Here is an 11,203-nt window from a genome sequence, read left to right as displayed (position 1 = left end):
GATGCGGGACTCGATCCCAGGACCCTGAGATCATGACCTGAGCCGAAGGCAGCGGCTTAACCCACTGAGCCACCCAGGCGCCCCAGAGAAATTTTTAAAATTTTAAAATTTTAATTTTAATTTTTTAAAAAGATTATTTATTTATTTATTTATCAGAGAGAGCGAGCACAGGCAGACAGAATGGCAGGCAGAGGCAGAGGGAGAAGCAGACTCCTTGCTGAGCAAGGAGCCCGATGTGGGACTTGATCCCAGGATGCTGGGATCATGACCTGAGCTGAAGGCAGCTGCTTAACCAACTGAGCCACCTAGGCATCCTGAACTTTTTTTTTTTTTTTTAATGTCAAAGGTATTACAGTGTCTGCTAGAGAGAAAATTGAGAAAAATACCTTCTTTATGTCAGAATTCATTCAGGTGTCACATTGGGCTGTGTCTTTTCTTTGATCCCAGTGGAGCTGCGAATCCCTTGCCTTTGATTTTCACAAGTGGGGGTTAGCCCTTCACCTCTACAACATCTGAATTAAACCCTAACAGCTCCAAACCTCCACCCTTACCCAGAGATTTTTCTCTGCTTCTTTATTCTGTCATTAGAAACCTAATCTCCCTTTCTTCTTTGCAATTTTTGGCTTTCTCTTTATCACCTTTATTCCCAGAACTGGTGCTGGAACTCCAGAAAAAGTCAGATTAGTTCTACAGTCAACAGGACAGCCCCACTTCATGCAATCCACATATACTTATCAACTGCCTATTGTGCCCCAGCTATGTTGGCACTGGTGACAAAGGTGAGGCAGTCACTCAGTTCCTGCTCTTCCCATCATTTTTGTAGATGTCCGCGGACTTTCATATTCATAGCTCCAGATGGACACACATGATTCATTAGGTGGGCAGGAAATACTAAAACTTCTATTTGTTTCTTGTTTTAAATCTAAAAATAAGAAGCTAAACCCTGCTGGCATTTACCATATAGATTGTCATGGGAGCCCTCACATGGCCTGTGTGTCCAATGTCACATTGCACGTAAATTGTTGCAAATGGCCCGAGCCTATAATCTCAAAGGGTCGGCCACACAGTGTGCGTGTCACTCATAATGTATTTCTGATTGGATTAATTTGAGGGATTATATTACCTGTATTATTTTCTCTATCAGCTTTATTGAAGTTTAATTGATAGGTAATAAATTGCCTATGTTTAAAGTATACGATTTGTTCATTGTTAACATGTGTATATATGTGTGAAATCATCACTGCAGTCAAGGTAATTCAACACTGATTCAAGTTTCCTGCTCTACCTTCTGTCATCTTCTCCTCTCACATCCCCTGGCAGTTACTGATCTACTCTCTGTCATTATACATTGCTTGGCATTTCCTAGAATTTGATGTAAAAGAATCACACAGCATTTTCTTTTCTTTCTGTTTTCGGGGAGCCGGGTTTGGCATTTTTCACTTGGCATAAGGTATTTTGAGATTCATCCATGGTTTAGTGTCTATCAATAGTTCATCCGCTTTTGTTGTTGAGTTTCATCCTAAATGTATGGCTAGACCACAATTCTTTTATTCACATACTGTTGGATATTTGAAATATTTCCAGTCTGGGCTATTATGAATAAAGCTGCTATCAATATTCATGTGCCTTTTTCTAGATATACACTTCCATTTGTCTTGGGAAATACCTAGGAGTGAAATAGATGGATCTTATGGCAAGCATATATTTAGCTTCTTAAGAAACAACGGAGCTGGTTTCCAAAGTAGTTTATCATTGGAAATTCCCCCCATGCAGTGTATGAGGACAATTCTCCAAATGCATGACAATACTCGGTATGGTCAGTCTTTTTAATTTTAGCTGTACTGATAGATCTGTAGTATTGTCTCATTGTGGCTTTAATCTGCATTTCCCTAATGACTAATGATGTTGCTATCTTTTCGTGTGCTTATTTGCCATGTGTATATCTTCTTTGGTGCAGTAATTATTCAAATGCTTGGCCCATTTTAAAAATTGGTTTTTTGTTTTCCCATTATTGAGTTTTGAGAGTTTTTATGTATTTTATTTTATTTTATTTTAATATTTTATTTATTTACTTATTTGACAGAGAGATCACAAGTAGGCAGAGAGGCAGGCAGAGAGAGAGAGGAAGAAGTAGGCTCCCTGCTGAGCAGAGAGCCAGATGCGGGGCTCAATCCCAGGACCCTGAGATCATGACCTGAGCCAAAGGCAGAGGCTTTAACCCACTGAGCCACCCAGGCACCCAGAGAGTTTTTATGTATTTTAGATACAAGTCTTTATCTGATAAGTGATTTTTAAATATTTGCTGCCTGTTTGTGACCCGTCTTTTCATTCCCCTAACACTTTCAAAGATCAGAAATTCCTAATTTTGATAAAGTGCAACTTATTAATTTGTTCTTTTGTATATCCTACTTTTGGTGTTTTATCAAATATGTCTCTGCCTAAACCAAGGTCACAAAGGTTTTATCTAGATTCTGTGGTTTTGGGTTTTATATATGGGTCCATAATCAATTTTGAGTTGATTATTTATATATGGGTCCATAATCAATTTTGAGTTGATTATTTATATAGTGTGCAGTACAGATCAAAGTTCATATTTTTTTTGCATATGCAATATCCAATTATTTTAGTACCAAATGCTATACTTTCCCTGAACTGCCTTGGCATCTCTGCTGAAACTTGGTTGTCCATGTAGAAGTAGGTTTATTTCTAAACTCTTTACTGTGTTCTGCCGATCTATTTGTCTGTATTTATACCAATACTATACTATTTTAATTATTGTATATTTATAGTAACTTGATTTTAGATAGTATTAATCTACATTATTCTTTCTCAAAGTTGTTTTGGCTATTCTAGGTCCTTGAATTTCATATGAATTTTAGATTCAGTTTTTTAAATTATTGCCAAAAAAAAAGTCTTGCTGGGATTTCATTTGGAACTGTTAACAATATTATATCTTCTGAGCCTAGAACACAATAAATATTTTTCTCCATTAATTTAGAACTTCTTAAATTTCTCTCAGCACTTATTGTAGTTTTTAGCATACGAGCCTTTCATATCTTTTTTTCAGATTTATCATTAAGTATTTCATATTTACTGATACAAGTAAAGGATATATTTTAAATTTCAATTTCTGATTGCTGTCACTAGTATTTACATTTGATTTTGTATATTGATCTTATAACCTACAACTTCATTAAACTTACTAGTTCTACTAGTTTATTTTATTTCTGGGCATAAGAAGTTTTTAATACTTTCTTATTATCTTTTGGATATCTGTGGAATCTGTAGTAATATCAGCTCCCTCATTCCTGATATTGGTGATTTGTGTTTTCTTTTTTTCTGGTCAGTGTAGCTAGAGTTTACCAATTTTATTAATCTTCTCAAACAACCATTTATTAATCCATTGATCTCTTTCTATTATTTTTCAATTTTCTGTTATAGATTTCTACTTTGAGATTTATAATTTCCTTCCTTTTATATACTTTGTAATTAATTTGATGCTCCTTTTCTAGTTCCTAACAGTGAAAGATGGAATTATTGACTTAAAACTGTTCTCCGTTTTTAATATGTGTTTAGTGCTCTAAGATTTCCTTAAATATTACGCTAGCTGTATCCCACAAACTTTGATATATTGTGCTTTCATGTTCATTCTGTTCAAAATACTTTATTATTTTTTTGGGGGGCCTCTTATTTGACCCAGAGTTTATTTAAACCTCTGTTAGTTTCTAAATATTTTGGGATTTTCAAGAGATAGGTCATTTTGTTATTAAAGATTTCTACTTTTATTCCCTTGTAGTCAGAGAACACACTTTATATAACTTGAATCCTTTACAAATTTTTGTGACTTATTTTATCTAATAGAATATGGTATATTTTGGTAAATGTTCTACCTGCCCTGTGTATATTCTGTGTTGGACATTGTATTCAACAAATATCAATCAGGTCAAGTTGATCAACAGTGCTGTTCAACTTTACTATATCCTTCTCACTGATTTTAGTTCTACTTGTTCTATCAATTGCTTAAAAAGAGGTGTTGAAATCATTGTTTATAATTGTGGATTTGTCTATTTTCCCTCACACTTTTCAGTTTTTGATTTATGTATTTTGAAGTTCTGTTGTTATGTGCATAAACATTTAGGTTTGTCATGGCCACATGATAAATTGCTTTATTATCATAAAATGTATTTCTTTATCTCTGATAATATTCTTTGTTCTAAAGTTTACTTTATTTGATATTGATATAGACATTCCAGCTTTCTTTTGATTAGTATCAGAGTGTTATGTCTTTGTTCATACTTTTACCTTGAACCTATCTGTGTCTTTATCTTTAAAGTTTGTTTCTGATAGATTGTTAGGCCTTGGATTTTTATCCAGTTTGGCAATCTATTCCTTTTAATTGGGGTGTTTAGGCCAAGGGATGGTGAACTACAGATCCTGGACTAAAGGCTATTTTTGCAAATGAAGTTTTTTTGGGAACAGAGCCACAGTCATTCATTTACATGTTGTTTATGGTTGCTTTAGCATTCAAAGGCAGAGATGACTCATTACTACCAAGTCCATATAGCCAGCGAGAATAAAATATTTACTATCTGGCCCTTGACAGAAAAAAAACTTTATCTACCCTTCCTTTAGGCTCTTTCCATTTAATGTAATTATTGTTGTGGTTAGGTTTAAGGTTATCATGCTATTGCTGTTCTTTAATCTCACTTTTGCCATGGGTGTTTCTGTGATCAGACTCCTACCCAGCCCCAATCCTGGGCTTGCTCTCCTGTTCCTTACACCTCACAAGGCAATAAAAATGAAATCTCAGGTGCAGCAAGTTTGGTAAATACTCTTGTGTTGGCGTGGGTCCTCAGAGAAGCAGATGCCATGATGAGATTAAATGTATAAGAAATTTACAATGAAACATTCCTATGAGAGAAAGTGGGGAGGGATCTGGAAAAAGAGCATAGAAGCATCTTAGACTGTTGTACAGGTCTAAGGTAATTTCAGCGAAACCGTCATGGAGTCTTGGAGACAAAGATGCCCAACAAAGGACCCCCAAGTTCTCTATGAACAGAACTGGCTTAGGTCTGTCTCACTGTGCCCAGTCACTGACCAGGAGCAGCATGTGGGAAGAGTGACTTCAGGGCAAATGTGGTGAGGGTATCAAAGTAGAGCTGACGCCCCCACCCTCCTCTCTGAAGCCCACTCTCCCTGCTGCTGGAGGTCTAAGGCTCATTCTCATGGCCTTCACAGACTTAAGATGAAAACTGGCTTTAGTAAACTTACTTGTTTGGGTTTCTGCTTTTACTCATGTTTCAACCTTTGAGCAATTTGTTTTTTTGTTTGTTTGCTTGCTTTTTTGGTAACAGTTTATGAGTGCATTTAAAATGACTTAAAAAATATATTTCAGGGCACCTGGGTGGCTCAGTGGGTTAAAGCCTCTGCCTTCAGCTCAGGTCATGATCCCAGGGTCTTGGGATCGAGTCCTGCATTGTGCTCTCTGCTCAGCAGAGAGCCTGCTTCCTCCTCTTTCTGCTTGCCTCTCTGCCTACTTGTGATCTGTCTGTCAAATAAATAAATAAAATCTTTAAAAAAAAATTTCATCCAGCAATTTTTTTTATCATTTCCTTCAAGGAGGTCAGTCAGGATATCTAAATTTTCACAAGGCTAGCCACTGAATTTATCTCATTCATTACTTCATAATGTCTATTTTTGTATATATTTTATAATGAACATGATGTAATTGTAAATTTGTAAGCAAAGTCTCGTTAAGGGGATAAAAGCTGATAAATATAAACAAGCATGGACTACTGGATCCCTCCCCTCGCATAAGCCCTAGAGAAACTACAGAAGTGAGAAGGGGAATACAGGTTCAGTTTCAACCAATTAACAACAGCCCTCAACTGGGAGAACAGGAGGCTTCTTTCCACTGAGGTATAGGGCAGTGGGTAACTGAAGCCTAGAGGTGGAGTGGGGGCTGGGGAGTGGCTGGAGGCAGCAAAGTGAGTGTGGTTGGAAGATGGTTTTGTTTTTGCCTCCTTCCCTCCACCCCATTGTCCTGAGCCTTCACCACAGAACAATACCAGTAGCCAATTCCTTGGCCCGGAGGGTAAAATGCAGGAGCACAGAGAGCCTTAGTGTTGGGGAATTGATGAAAACAAGTACAGGTTGAGCTGCCAGCCTTGTGCTTACACTCTGGGAAGTGAGGGGAAACTTTCTCTGTAAACCCCTAGGACTGGTGGGTTGTAACCAAAGAAGCTTGCTTTCTCCCAATGCTGCCTCTAAGAGTTTAAAGGGAAGACTCCTGTGAAACCAAGGGCATGGCTGCCGGAATGGCGGTGAATAGATCAACAACAGTTTTGTGGTTTCTGGGATAATCTTTTCCCCTTACCTTCAGCACGCGTGGTTGAGCACAGACTAGGGTTTGACCTTCTGCACTACACCTTTCCTCCAAAGCAGCTGATCCCTCCAGGAAGATGTGAAGTTGCAAGTCAAAATAACTAGATACACAAAGAATACAATGATCGTACAGGAAAACCTATGCTGAGCATAATCTGAAGGAGAACTACTGAGCTAAACACACCTGAATTTTAAAATAAACACGAAAAATTTACTCTAGGAGGTGGGGGAAGATAATGGGTGACACGTATCAATAAGAAAAAGCCATTAGTAGAGACCAAGTAAAAATATGAGAAAGGAAAAATATAATAGTCACACTAAAGAACACCATAAATGAGAAGGACAGCCAGAAGGTTATGAATGACACATGCATTAGTGAGTTGCAAGACCCTATTGAGCAACTTCCCCAGAATGCAGCAGGAAAGAATGGAGTTAAGATAGACAAGCCAAGGAGTGGCTAAGATTGAGGTGAAAGAGCTTAGGTCAGAATCATAAAACCTCCAAGAGAGAGGAAAAAAAAAGGAGGAAATAGTGGAAGAAATAAAGACCAGGGATTTCTCAAAACTAAAAGAAGAGATGGAAGTCTTCAGATTATAATGTTCAGTGCCTAACAGGAGAGAAAGCAACACATTTCTTAGAGTGCTCAGAGGCCAAAAGCAGATTCTCTTCAAAGAAACAATGATCAGAGGGACATCCTGCTCCCAAGAGCAGTATAGGATATAAGAAGATCAACAAATAATGTAAATTAGTCTTGAAATCATTTGAAACCTAGAATTTTATATCCAGCCAATTTTTCATGCAAAATGAGAACACAATAAAAAAGTATTCACACACATATGAAGGCTTAGAAGTTTTATCATAAACACACACACACAATGAGAAGTTGCTTTAAGGTAGTATTTAAATAAGAAGAGAGACAAGGCTAGGGTGCATAGGAGACAGAGCCAATAAAGGTAGTCAAATACCTTGGCAAAATTTATGTTGTCTTAAGAAGATAAGATGGCTGGGGGCACCTGGTTGGCTCAGTCCATTAAACATCTGCCTTTGGCTCAGGTCCTGATCCCAGGGTCCTGGGATCAAGCCCAGTTTTAGGCTCCCTGCTCAGTGGGGAGCCTGCTACTCCCTCTCCCTCTCCCCCTGCTCCTGCTCTCTCTCTCTCTCTCACTCTGTCTCAAGTAAATAAATAAAATCCTTTAAACAAACAAAAACAAAACAAAGAAGAAGATGAAATAGCTTGGAACTAAATAATAAAAGAAAGGACACACACTGTACCTTAGAACTTAACTTCCAGACAAGTGATAGCACTTATATTGGGGGAGAATAGATTCTAACATTTTAAAAATCATGAACATGAGAGTGGGTCTTGGTAACCCAAAGCCAATGACCATGACAACAAAAATTGATGATGTAACTTTCAAACCAGCATAAGAAATAAATCTTTCTTGAAAAATCAAGAAATCTGAGAAAAAGAGAAAAAGAGACAAAAAATACTATAAATGAGAAATATGATCTAAAACGGCAGAAATGAAGTCTTAATACACCAGTATTTACAGCAAATCTAAGAAAATGAGAAATCTAACTCTAAAGATCTTTATCAGAAAACAAAAAGTTAAAAACCCAAAAAACTAATAATTTAGCTCAAGTAGTTTTTTTTTTTTTTTAACAATAGAGTCATTTAAGACCAGAAATAAATGAAGTAGAACACAAAAGAATAGAGAAATATCTTAAGCCAGATTTCCTAGAACAGAGGTCTGTCAACTTTTCTGTGAAAGGTTAGCTAGTAAATATTTTTGGTTTGGCAGGTCACATAGGATGTTTATTGATATATTTGTTTTTCTTTTTCTTTCTTCCCTTCCCTTCCCTTCATTTCTCTTTCCTCCTTCCCTCCCTTTCCTCTTCTCTCTCTCTCTTTTTTAACAATCCCATACAAATGAAAAAGCACTGTTAGCTTGCAGACCATGTCAAAACAGGCTGCGGGCTGAATTTGACCTGTGGGTTGCACTTTGCCCTCCTAGAAGCAGAGCTGGAAAAAACTGTTCAGGCACACTCATTCTTTGGTGTTGTCTTGAAGGAGCGCTCTGAGGAGGAACAGAGTGAAGAAAGCAAGAAAGCAGGCCAGGACAGAGAAGCAAAGCAAGGATGTGCAGAACTTCAGCCTGGTCCCCCAGGGAGTTCAGAGCATGAATCGTACCAGAGAGTCCCACTTGGGATTTCGTGGTGCTCACATGTCTGCAAGTCACTGGCTGTGATTACCTTGGGGAGGGTGTAGAACTCCAGGAAGCAGGGAAGGGGCGATGGGGGACTGTGGCAGCCAATACTCAAGGGAATCTAGAAGATGGGTACACCAGTCTGGAAAAGAAAATCCACTAGAAGAACATGAACAAAGTTAAACTGGTTTCTTTGGTTGGGGCGGGGGAAGGAGAAAAGTATTAGAAGCAAGTAAAATATGGAATAAAAAGAAGAAATGTCTATATACACATTGAGAATTTTAAGTCCTAACAATTTCAATACACAGAGAACCCCCTATCTTATGCAAGTTGTTTGAGAAAAACAGAAGAAACGTAAAAGCTGATGTCACCTTTTAAAGCTAAAATAATCCGGATTCCAAAACCATGTAAAAATAATAGAAAAAAATTATTGGATTCTTTCATATTTGAATGTAGATTCATAAAAATAGTAGCATATGAGATCCAGTTGCATAATTACACAGAGGTCAGTGTGCGGGGCTCCAAGTTCCAACCCCCCAGTCACTGGTCTTTCTGGTGACCGGCCCCAACCTGAGGCTCTCTAGAGAGGTCCCATTCTAAGTCATCTCTTTAGCATAAACTCAGGTAGATAAAAGGGGCTTGTTAAGAGTAACAAATAAACCCATCCCCACTTTGGAAATTCCAAGGATTTTAGGAGCTCTGCGTCAGGAACCAGGGACAAAGAACAAGCACATTTCTTATTATCCCATACCATTCTTTCTTCTCCTCGTCTGATTATCACCTGCGAATCTATGGACACAATTCCATTCATGGTCCATGAACTCAGTGCTGTGTACTGAGTACTGACCCAGCAGTCTAATAACACTGTTTCCACATCTTGTTTTGAACACAGCTCTGTGACCCTGGGTAAGTGATTTAATCTCTTTGGTGCTCATTTCCTTATCTCTAAAATGGAGGTGCCGGTTCCTACCTGTGGGTTTCATGCTAGATACAAAATTGAATTATTGTCAAGATTGCGTAGAGTGCATGACCCACAGTAGTTGCGGCCAGATCATTGCAAAATGTCAACACACTCAATGTCTGGGTTCCAGTCTTTCACAATCTTTTGTTATGCTCATGATAGATCTCTACTAAATACGACCATAAAGATTCACGCAGTCACCCAGCAGTTACGTATGTAGTGTACATAGTGCAGCATAAATCATTTTCCCAGGCTATTGATGAATACTCTTCATGCGGCACAACCAAAGGCGTTGTTCAAATAAAGATAAGACAAATTACAGCACTTCCTTTATCCAGTCCACCAGCTCCGTCATTCAATATTAGGAGATTAGATAAATTGGACACAGCAGTTTTTATCGGAAGCCCTGTTGGTTAGTACTCAGTGATTTGTTGTTTTAAAAATGTTTTTTAATTGATTTGGTGAGTACTATTTCTAGCATGATGTTATATAAATATATATAGGGAGTCCCATTCTGGATTAGGTTCTTGGCCAAATTATATGGCAATTTCCTCCTATAAAAGCGGAACTACTTCTAAAGTTTCCACTTGAATTTACATTTACAGAATACTTGGCAAGCAAAAACTATTTTACTATAGTTTTTATTTTTCAAATTTAAGCACCTTAATAATAAGAGAAATAAAACTACTCTTTTTTTTTTTTTTTTAAACTGCTCTTTCAAAGTCTTCTTAATCTGGTCCAGACACTATCAGTGGGAAAACATGTATTTCTTTATAATCAAGGTGGGCTATTTCACTGTTCTTTTTATCATTTCCTCTTTCCCCAGGTGGCTAAGTAGTAGTCGTCTTTTTTTCTTTTTTCTTTTTTTTTTTTTTTTGAGGGGGAGGGACAGTGGAGGCGGAAGAGAGAATCTTAAGCAGGCTCTATGCCCAGTATGGACCCGGATGTGGGGCTCCACGCTGAGCTCCATCTCAAGACCCTGAGATCATGACCTGAGCCAAAATCAAGAGTCAGATGCTTAACTGACTGAACCACCCAGGTGCCCCAGTATTCTGTCATTCTTAAAAATCTAGGCAAACAAGCGTGCATTATGACCACTGCATAATCACTTTCTTCTCTAATCTCATGAGTGGAAAATGGGCAAGGGAATAACCTATCTGTGGTAGATTTCTTCTTCAGCTTTCTGACAATGGCCAGAGCCATATACATCCTACCCCACTGGATGATGGTCTTATAATGTTCTTCCATCAAGTGGTAGCAGTCTACGTTCCCTCCCCTTAAACTCAGACAAGTCTTTGTAACTGCTTTGACTAACAGAATTTGGTGGAGAGCCTGTCATTTAAGAGACGGTATGGCTTACACCGGTTCTGTCTCTGTCTGTCTGCACTTGCCTTTGGAACCCAGCTGCCATGTTGTGAGGAAGTTCAAACCACACGGAGACTGCTAATGTTCTTCCATCAAGTGGTAGCAGTCTACGTTCCCTCCCCTTAAACTCAGACAAGTCTTTGTAACTGCTTTGACTAACAGAATTTGGTGGAGAGCCTGTCATTTAAGAGACGGTATGGCTTACACCGGTTCTGTCTCTGTCTGTCTGCACTTGCCTTTGGAACCCAGCTGCCATGTTGTGAGGAAGTTCAAACCACACGGAGAC

This window comes from Mustela nigripes, chromosome 6 (assembly GCF_022355385.1).
Source record: "Mustela nigripes isolate SB6536 chromosome 6, MUSNIG.SB6536, whole genome shotgun sequence".
NCBI lineage: Eukaryota > Metazoa > Chordata > Mammalia > Carnivora > Mustelidae > Mustela > Mustela nigripes.
Note: the sequence above shows the minus strand (reverse complement) of the source record.